Source organism: Puntigrus tetrazona, unplaced genomic scaffold (assembly GCF_018831695.1).
Source record: "Puntigrus tetrazona isolate hp1 unplaced genomic scaffold, ASM1883169v1 S000000176, whole genome shotgun sequence".
Taxonomy (NCBI): domain Eukaryota; kingdom Metazoa; phylum Chordata; class Actinopteri; order Cypriniformes; family Cyprinidae; genus Puntigrus; species Puntigrus tetrazona.
Window position 1 is genome coordinate 49,904 of NW_025047847.1, and position 10,097 is coordinate 60,000.

At 36.4% G+C, this 10,097-nt stretch overlaps 1 protein-coding gene across 3 annotated transcripts in view; it reads left to right on the forward strand.

Annotated features, from left to right (window-relative positions):
* The first annotated feature begins 858 nt into the window (after window positions 1-858).
* mid1 (midline 1) overlaps window positions 859-10,097 on the forward strand; it is a 44,360-nt gene continuing 35,121 nt past the window's right edge. The window contains exon 1 of one of the 3 annotated variants that reach the window (XM_043230621.1): window positions 859-997. The gene's annotated coding sequence lies outside the window, so the exon portion shown is untranslated. Of the gene's footprint in view, window positions 998-6,953; window positions 7,100-10,097 lie in introns of those variants that run through there. The other 2 variants (XM_043230619.1, XM_043230620.1) reach the window with 2 other exon arrangements.

The window sequence follows — 10,097 nt, forward strand, 5'->3', positions numbered from 1 at the left end:
TTGCTAGGCAGCTGATATGGAGGTTGCCAGGCGGTTGCTAAGGTGTTGTAAAACTGTTTTTAAATGGATTCTAGAGGGTAGATAAGTGGTTGTCGACGTGTTCAGGGAGGTTCCTTTGTAGTTGTTAGGGTAATTATTAAGGTGTTGGCAGACAGTAGCTAGGGCGGTCGGTAAGGTGGCAGTTAAGATGTACTGAGTGGTTGCTAAGCAGCTGCTATGGTGGTTGCTAAGGTGTTGCTAAGCAGTTGCAAAACTGTTCTAAAAGTAGATTTTTTTTTGTATTCAATATTGTGTTACACTGAATGACAATGTAATATTATTTCAACCTAATTTTGACATTTTATTCTATGGACATCTACTTGTGTGATATTCATACACATCTACTCACATTAGGGAAAAAAACTCACATTTTAACTGAATTCGGCTTACTCCACATCCATATTTGGAGCATGTTCATGCTTCCTAATGGAATAAGTTTATCGTTTATGCATGCACTGGCACTGTTGAGCATTCTGGGTACAAATTGGTTAAAAAAGCCCCATTGCTTTTCACTCTTGAAGTCGACGACTCACTTTGAGTCAGCTTTTCACGGCCTGTTTTAAAGTGAATGCGGCCCGGCATGATTTCCATGCAAATGAGCGCTGGGAACGAGAGGCGTTATTTAGACGCGGCCCTCATGCTGTCAGGTCCTTCTAACCTTGTTTTAATGCTTTTGTCCTAATTAGCAAGCGTCTGTGACCGCAAACGCCTCCCTCCGGACGTCTCTCCTCCGTGAGTGGCAGTTTCGCCGGACGGCGAGGGGGGGGTTTGCCTCTAAAGTGTCCAGAGACAAAAGCTCGGGCTTGGAGGAAGGCGTTTGGACCGGAGTCTCTCTTCCTCACCGGCACGGTTTGCCAATAGCGCCGGAGGGAAAATATCAGATTTAGCATCAGCTTCTTGAGGTGCTCCAGGAACAGACAGGGATCTCAGAAATGACCAGACGCTGGACATCAGACTGGTGAGGGGGGACTGTTTGTTGCTTTCCGTTCGCTGTGTTTTCCGGTGAAGACGAACTGTTTCATGGCTGTTTTGTTTCTGCGGTGTTTGTCTCAGTCATTCAGGGTTTGTTTAAAATCTCGAAATCTAAAGCATTAAACTAAAGCAATTAATTCAGCCTGAACTGGTTAACCTGCGGCTTTCATGCAAACTTTGTTTAGTGATACTACTGCATATATTTATTTCCATGCGATCTCCACGTGAACTTTGTTTTGCACTTCATTTCAGTCTTGAAGGGTCTATTATTTAATATTTTTTAATTCTACATACGCACTCTTCATATAAACTTTGTTTAGCAGATAATTTTACTACCATTTCTTTATTTATTCGCTTGCAGTCTTCATTTAAAGTTTGTTTTGCATAGTCTTGATGGTACTACCACTTATTTTTTCATTCACTCATTTAAATATTTATTTGTATGTTTGTTTAGCTCTTTTCATTTATTTTTATTACCATGCAGTCTCTTTGTTTCATGAGATTATTTTAGTTTTAGTTGTACTACCAAATATGTATTTAATTTATTTATTTACTTACATGCAATTTTCATTTAAACTTTGTTTTGCACTTATTATAGTCTTGGAGTTGCTACCTTTAATTGTTTAATTTATTTATTATTTATTTATTTAAATTATTTGTTTAGCTCTATTTATTTATCACTAATTATTTTTATTACTACGCAATGTCTTTGTTTTGTAAATAATGTTAGGGGGTGCCAATATGTATTTATTTATTTATTTTTTTTTTTTTTTACTGAGCAGTTTTCATTAGAGCTTTATTTTGCAGTTAATTTTAATGTGGTATTTATTCTAGCATCTGTTCAAGCCAGTACTCTTTGTATGGTGCCATTAAGACAGATTTCGGGTTTACATTTTTGTGCACAGAATCAAAGGCTAAAACCTGAATTTACCAGAAACTCGATGGCACAAACACTAATGCATGCTTCAGGAAAGACTCTTTTAGTCGTGCAACTCCATGCATTTTCCAGAGAAATGTGGCTTGGGATAAACAACGAGCATCATTAACTTCCATCTGAACTCAATTCACAAACAGCAGATTTTCATGATCTCATCTTGGAATCAGTATCGGTTCCCAGTGGACTCGCAGGCCTTTCTACCACAGTTTACTAACTAGTTGGTTAGTTAGTTGTGTTCAGCATTCACCGAAGCGCTGTTTCTCTGCTTTGGCTAGAGGTTTTCAGATAAAACTAGGGCTGAAGAATAATGGCAGAGGGAGGGTTGGAAAAAATGCACACTCTGGGCACAGATCCACAGATCATATGTGGAACAATCATTATCACAATCCATATCGGACGGCTGGAGAGCTATCGATAGCTCGCAAGAGCCGCTGGACTTTGCATTTGACGGACATCACCTAACTCAAAAACAGCGAGGAAGAAGGCTTTCTGCTGAACTCGTCTGACTGCAGAAATTCCCGCATTCTTCGGTTTTACCACAAACTTGGGAAAGAGCGGCCGTGATCTTACAGCAGCCGACCAAAGTATTTCCACACTCGCACACAACAGCACCAACCCGGAGACGCCGACGCTTTCATAAAGAGCAGAATAAACGTTTGTTTAGTGAGAGCGGTCGGGCGAAACGAGCGCTTCCCTCGAGTGCACGAGGCAGGCGATCAGATTGCGTGTCAAATCGTCGAATGCGGCGCGTTGAATCTATAAACGGCTGTTTCTTCAACACTGGGAGCTTCTCGAGCTTTTAGAACGCAATTTGACAAATAACAATTTCACATCGTTCGCTCAATCAGTTCGAAAACATTTTAATCATTACAGTTTTTTGCATTTGCTGCAGAAAAAAATCCAAATTAATTCAACTTAAATTTAAAAGCAACATGAACACTTAGGCCGTAGTTAATCATGCATTACTGTTTTTTTTAGACAAAACAAAGGCACTGACGTTTTTTAGATCAGTAAGTGCTCAGATTTACATTTCAGACTAGCCTTAGACTTAAGCTTTGTTTGTGAAACCAGCGTTTTAAGTTAACCACATATTACAAGTTATTATACTGTTGGATTTGAAGTTTGAAATAAAGTTTTTAAGTATTGACATAACATCTTTAATGCAATAATTTTCTAATAATTTGTGTATTTCAGTCTAGTTTCAGTCTGTTTTTGTTTTTTAAGCTATTAAAATGTTTTTAAAGGGCTTTAAATGTTTCTTGAAATTCAGCATAGAATTTCTTTGGCGCAACCTGTTTCTACAACGATTTCTGCTTCACTTTATGTTTGTTAGATTTTCATGGTTTACAGTTGATGTTCGTACATTACGGTTTACAGTGGGAGTCCCTTCTAAAAGATGAAGTCGTGATAAAACGTTGATTTTTGATTAGGACCGTCATATGAGAAAGAGTTCAAATATGTTAGTCGGTATAAAAATCACCCGCTGTGACATACTGGAAAAGTGCCCGAAGTTGAACAAACAGCCAATTATAAGTTGTGCAATGTCGAATATTTCAGCGTCACACATGTTGCAGGAACACGAGTTTGGTCTGTTCTGGTCTGCCTGAAAGAAATCACCTTTTACTTTGTTTGAAACCACTGAATATTGTTATAGTGTAATTCGTCGTAAGCTGGTGCTTCCAGAGACATTTATATACTATAAATATATATATTTATATTTATAGTTTGGGTCACTGTCTCTCCATGCGATAATTAACTCTCGCTGAAGATGACTGGCAGCCGTGGGATCAAATTAAATTGGATTTCTCAGCATGCCATCATGAGTTGTATGGTATAGCATGAACTAAACTTGCCTTTATTTTAAATTGTTACCCTCCTGCCTTTTAATGCACAATTTTTTTTTCATGAATCTATCTGTAACATTTTTCCATGCAGGCAGCTGCATTGGATAAGACGAACTAACAATGAAAAATACTTATAAATCATTTTTTAATCGACGTTCATTTCACAATTTAGGTAATACATTATTCAGATCGAAAGCTATAGGCTTACCTGTTAATTTTAGCTACACTATAACTTTTGGTTAAAAAAACCAACCTCTTACAGAAGAATGTTTTTTCTGCTCCTGTGTGCAATTTCCCACAAAATACATCCCGATCGCTAAAACATGAATTATTATTACAGGCCAAAAAAGTTGCATGGCGTAGCTTTAATGGACCAGATATTAAATGAACTAATTTAATGCAGAAAGAAATCCGATTGCAATAATTCATGTTGATATGATTGGAATTAACCTGAGGAATGTTGCCGAGGTCCTTGCACGTGTCTGAAATTTTGTGTTTTTTCGTATTCATCGTCCTTTCCCATCAAAATACTAGCTACTTAAATGCAGAAAAAATAGAACCTGATACAATTTCTTCTACTTTGAGAAATAAATAAATTTCGGACTCTTGTGGGCTTAGCCCTGCTTTAACTAACATTGATATAAAAATAAAAAAAATACTTTACAGTGATAGTCCACTCCAAAAAAATGCAAATTCTGTTATTAATTAGTACTCATGTCGTTCCAAACCCGTTAGACCTTCGTTCATCTTTGGACCGGCAAATTCAGATATTTTTGACGAATTCAGAGAATTCTGACCCTCCATACAGCAAGGATCCTTCGATCAAGAAATTTAACAAGGAAATCTTTAAAATAATCCATGGTTCAACCGTAATTGAAGTAATTAGAATACTTTTTGTGGCCAAATAGAACAAAAATGCAACATATGTAGGCAGATACGTTGTTTACGTTACGTTAGCGTAACTAAATCAGACTGCGTTTACGTTTGTACTCTCCAACTACAATCAAAGACGGTTTACTCCTATACTTTTGAAGGTGGAGAAAGTGCAATGCTCAATATGGCGGGATAGTCCCGCCTTCTAAACGAAAGAGCCAATCGTTAGTTGCTAAAGTCCGGTTACCAGAAGCTCCGGTTACCATAGAGACCGGCGCTTGCTTAGTTATAAGCGGGACGGAGCTACGCAAAAAAAAGCTTTTAAACCACTCATTTATATATTTGGCTGTATCAGTTTAAGTTAATTTGAATTATTTATTAGATTAATTATTATGTTAGGTGTATGTAAATTAATTTTACTTCATGTTTATGGTCTTCTTGGGCAGGATGAGCGATGTATTTAAATCGTTTAGGTGGGTGTTCACACTGATTTAACGTAAAATATCCATTTATTTACGTGACGTACGTAATTATTCAGCAATTATCTAACATGCAAATACAGTAGCAGAAACGTATTTGAACATACGATTAATAATATTGCTCTGCGTTGTACTTAAACGAAACGCTTACCATGCATCATCTTGAAATAGAGCTTTATGAATTATGTGTATGATGACGCCTGATTGAGCAAACTATTTTAGACTACGATTATTTTAGACTAAAATTAACGTCGCCATGTAAAATGTTATGTATGCTGACGATTAATTTAACCGCTATTTAAATCATTATCTGCTTCAAAATGGACGTTGTTAACGAAACCACTGTTGAAAAAACACTAACAAAAGTACATAAACAATTAATAATTGCACAAGACTTTATAATTTGTTATATATATTGAGTCGCGTCTGCCTGCTTATCATGTTATCTACTGTAATAAACCTAACGTTTTAATAAGTTAAATTAAAAAAAGAACTGCCTAGGGTGTTTGCATTGCAAGAATGTGCAGGGATACTTCATATTTAAAAACGCTGACTTGTTAGGTGATGTTTTCACATTATATTTGTCCGATTTCCTATTAATTCAATGGAATGTATGGGAACAGTGGGGAATACCAATATGGCGGCGCAGCGGCTTCACTTTCTTGACTTCATGAGCAATCCAGTTCTCTATCCTTGATCAGTGTTTTAAACGCTATTTGAGAGTTAAAAGAGTCCGCTCGTTTCAGATTTTGTTGCTGATTTGTTTGATTCAGAAATTCTGGTCTAGTTTGAGCCGCCCGGAGGCGTGGCAAATACGGCGGCCGAGTGAACGGGCTTTGCTTAAAGGAACACTCCACTCTTTTTTTTTGGACATAAGCTAATTCTCCAACTCCCCCAGAGTTAATAAGTGTAGTTTTACCGTTTTTGAATCCATTCAGCCGATCTCCGAATCTGGCGATGGCCCTTTTAGCGTAGCTTAGCATAGATCATTGAATCTGATTAGACCAGTAGCATCGTGTTCAAAATGACCAAAGAGTTTCAATATTTTTCCTATTTAAAACTTGACCCTTCTGTAGTTATATGACATGACCAGAACAGGGGTGTCAAACCCAGTTCCTGTTTAGTTCAGTTCCAACACACAAACCACTCAGTCTTCAAATAAGCCAAAAAAAAACTTGATTAGCTGGATCAGGCGTGCTTAATTAGGGTTACAGGGTTTACAGCAGAGTTTGACAGCCCTGGACTAGGAACTATACTCTCATTCCGGCGTAATAATACATGACATCGCGCAGCGCCTGTAAAAAATAGTCCCCAGACGTACACTCTCTGTGCAAGCAAGAGGATCCGGCTGTTTTCAGGCGCCGATATCACTATAAAATTGCTTTTGCTTTTTCTGTCGTTCTTAGCACACGGTGCAACTACAAAAGTTTTAAATAGAAAACATATCGAAACTCTTTGGTCATTGTTGAATGCGACGCATTGAATTGGATTCAATGATCTATGCTAAGCTACGCTGAAAGTGCTATCGGCTGAATGGATTCAATAATTAACTTATTAACTCTGGGGGAGTTGGAGAATGAGCCTATTTCCTAAAAAGTGGAGTGTTCCTTTAAAAGGGACTTTGCCATGCTACTTTCCATAAGGTCAAAGGTGTTGTCGAGCTGACATTTCTACTTTAGTGTTTCACAAAACAAGCTTGTAGCGAATTAGCTTCACTCGGCCCCTCCCCCCTGCCGTACACGCCCCGCCCCCCGCTCTCTGATTGGCCGGTCGGGCGGTGCGTCACGAGCGGCATCTACAGTTCTGTCAGAAAGCGAGGAGGCGAAGAACGGCGTACAGAGAGAGATGGAAAGAGACGGAAACGGAGGCGAAAGGCGGCACTGAGGCGCAGCAGTCCCGAGCTCATTTAAGCCGTTTGCTTCTCGTCTGACAGCGAGACTTTCATCATGTTGCAGGTAAGAAGAGACGCGCATTCCTTCGGGCGCTTCTCGAAGAAGTCCTGAACACTTTTCAGCAGGCGAGGGCAGCTTTTTTTTTTTTTTTTTTTTTCTTTTCGTTGCACATTCAGCATTTTCTGACGTCTGTGAAAGCAATAAGTCAGGAGGAGCCACTGCTTCCATTAGTCAGTCTCTCTGCTTCCATGATGCTTGCCAGAAGGTGGAAAGCAGACTCGCAGAGCCTCAGATGTTTGAAAGTTTATCTCGGGACATTTCTATTTTTCTGATGACCGCCGACAGTTGTCGCTGTTGAGATTCATATTTCAGTCTGCATGCTTTTTAACTTCAGCTTCATGCAATGCACAGATGCATGCTGTGAGATGATGCAGTTAACAAGTACATTATATCCCTGCATTATTTTCAACCAAACGCCAATAAAATTATACGTTCTGAAAGTTTTTTTCTTCGCCAACATTAAATGATACTTTACGAATAACTTTACGAACAATATATAATAGTTCTCTGAAACAACTTGTAATGCAAAAGAAGTTAGTAGCCTACATTGCATAAAAGATGCATGAACTTCAGCGTTATTTTAGAAATGCATCGCTTGTCACACTTGCCCATTACTTTTAAATGGCTCCTTAATATTTATTTGCAATATACAAATGCATGCTTTAAAATTCACGAATATGTCCCAGGTTTTGTTTAAACCAAATACTACTGAATTAGATGCAAAAATAAATGTCCGGTTGAAAGCTGTTTTGAAGAAAGTGGAACAATCAGACATAAAACATTTCGGGTTATTTTGGAAGTGATTAAAAACAGCAGAGATGCAATAATGTGCAAAAAAAAAAAAAAAAAGATTTTGCACTTTTTTTTAATAAATGCATGGCACCTTGATGCTAACAAGGTTGATTTAAATAACAATACGATGCACGAATGCATGCTATAATGCATGCAATTAATAAAAATAGGCAAAGCATTAAACAAAAAAAAATATATATATATATATATATATATATATATATATATATATATAATATATATATATATATATATATATGTTATATGTATATATGCATATATATATATATATATAATTATATATAAATAGGAATGCATATATATATATATATATATATATATATATATATATATATATAAAAAAAAAAATGCAATTGTTGTTATATTGGAAATAAAAATGCAATTGTTTAAATTTAATTTGACATTTTCACAATTTCATATAATGTGCAAATAGTCTTTGCATTAAGCATAAATATATAATAAGCAAATTGTTTTAAAAATATTAATTATATATTATCTTGTAAAATTATTTCTATTTTATATAATAGCACATTATTCCAGACTTTGTGTATCTTCAACGTTGTTTTATTGTAAGCATACATAACTTTATTTTTAGAAGATATATAATGCATGCAATTAATAAAAGCATGCGAAGCGTTAAATGCGTGAATAAATCAATGGTTTATGTCGGAAATAAAAAAAAATGCGGTTCACAAATGTAATGTAATTAAATGCAATAAATAAAGAAAATAATTGTAATAATAATGCATAATGCATAAAATTGCAGTTGGTTTAAAGCAAAAACGACGACGTCGGTGAATTTGAATGCACACTCGTTTTAATTCGTTTTGGAGCACAAAGTAGTGCTTCTATAGAAATCTCTCGGTGGTGAGATCAGGAGCCGGACCTTCTGTTATTATTTATCGGCGGGAAGGTCTGCTTTTCTCGGGGCAGGGCAGGAATCTGTCAGTAATCACGGCAGGGATGAGGGTGAAAGGCTGGCAGCGTGTGAGAGGAAGCTCACTAAAAACCTGATGACGAAATGAAAAACGTATGTAAGACACACAAGACTTGTTTTCAGAGACCATTAATAATTCCTCACGTTAATAACTTGGTTGATTTTTATTTGGTTTTGCAATTCAAGGTGATATCGATTCATTTCAAGCGCATTTATCTTATTTTATATTAATATCATTAGCAAATAGTATTTAATGTGTGAAACGTGCGTTGTTTTGAGCATATATATCTCATTTTTAATTTTAGATTTACAGCATTAACCCTTTTTTTGTGTGTGTTGAGCATTATTTGTTTTTCGCATCATTTTTACTTTTTATAATTTATTCTCCGCGTTAAGCATAAATATATATAATTAGCAAATAGTTTTAAAAACATCAATTATACATTACCTTGTAATATTAATATTTTTATTTTACGTAATGAGCACATTTTGTATCTTCAACGTTATTTTATTGTATGCATTATTTTATTTTTCGATCAGTAGAAAATAGGTCTTAATGTGAAGTTAATTGTATTTTCTTTAGCTATTTTTTTATTCAAAATGCATACTTTTTAATTATTTTTATTTTATTTTTTTAGATCTAGCAAACAAATTAAATATACATTTTTATTTTTTTGCAATATTATTACCAAGTAGTTTTTAATATGCAAAGCATCTTTTTAACTTATTTTATATTATTATACAGTTTTTCCCCCCTGTTTTTAGTATTTCAAGCATGCACGTTTGCGTTGCTTAATTTTGATTCAGTTTTATTTTACGTGCCCAGAGTTTCTATTACTGTGCATTGCCTCAAAGCCCACACACGCAAACGACGACGAGATACATGCGGTGTTAACTCGATTGTTTATTCATGTGCGCCTGCGAGCAAGCCATGTTTGCGCTCTTTAACTGGAGGTCAGTGTGTCGTTGCGTGTGTGTGTGTGTGTGTGTGTTTGGGTCCCGGGGCCACGTCTGACATGAGCTGCTCTGAAGCCTTGGACAGCTGCTAGGAAAAACTGACCCGCTCGGTCAAAACTCATTTTCTGTGAGAGCAGAGAGATGCTGCAAACCACCGAGATCAGGCCGATCGGGAAGCGCATTCTGTTTATGATACATATTTAATAACCGTCGCTGATGGGATGCTCATTCACAGATCGGGTTTTCACTCCGTAATCAAGTGAAACGAATAAATAAATGCATTTTGCATAAAGA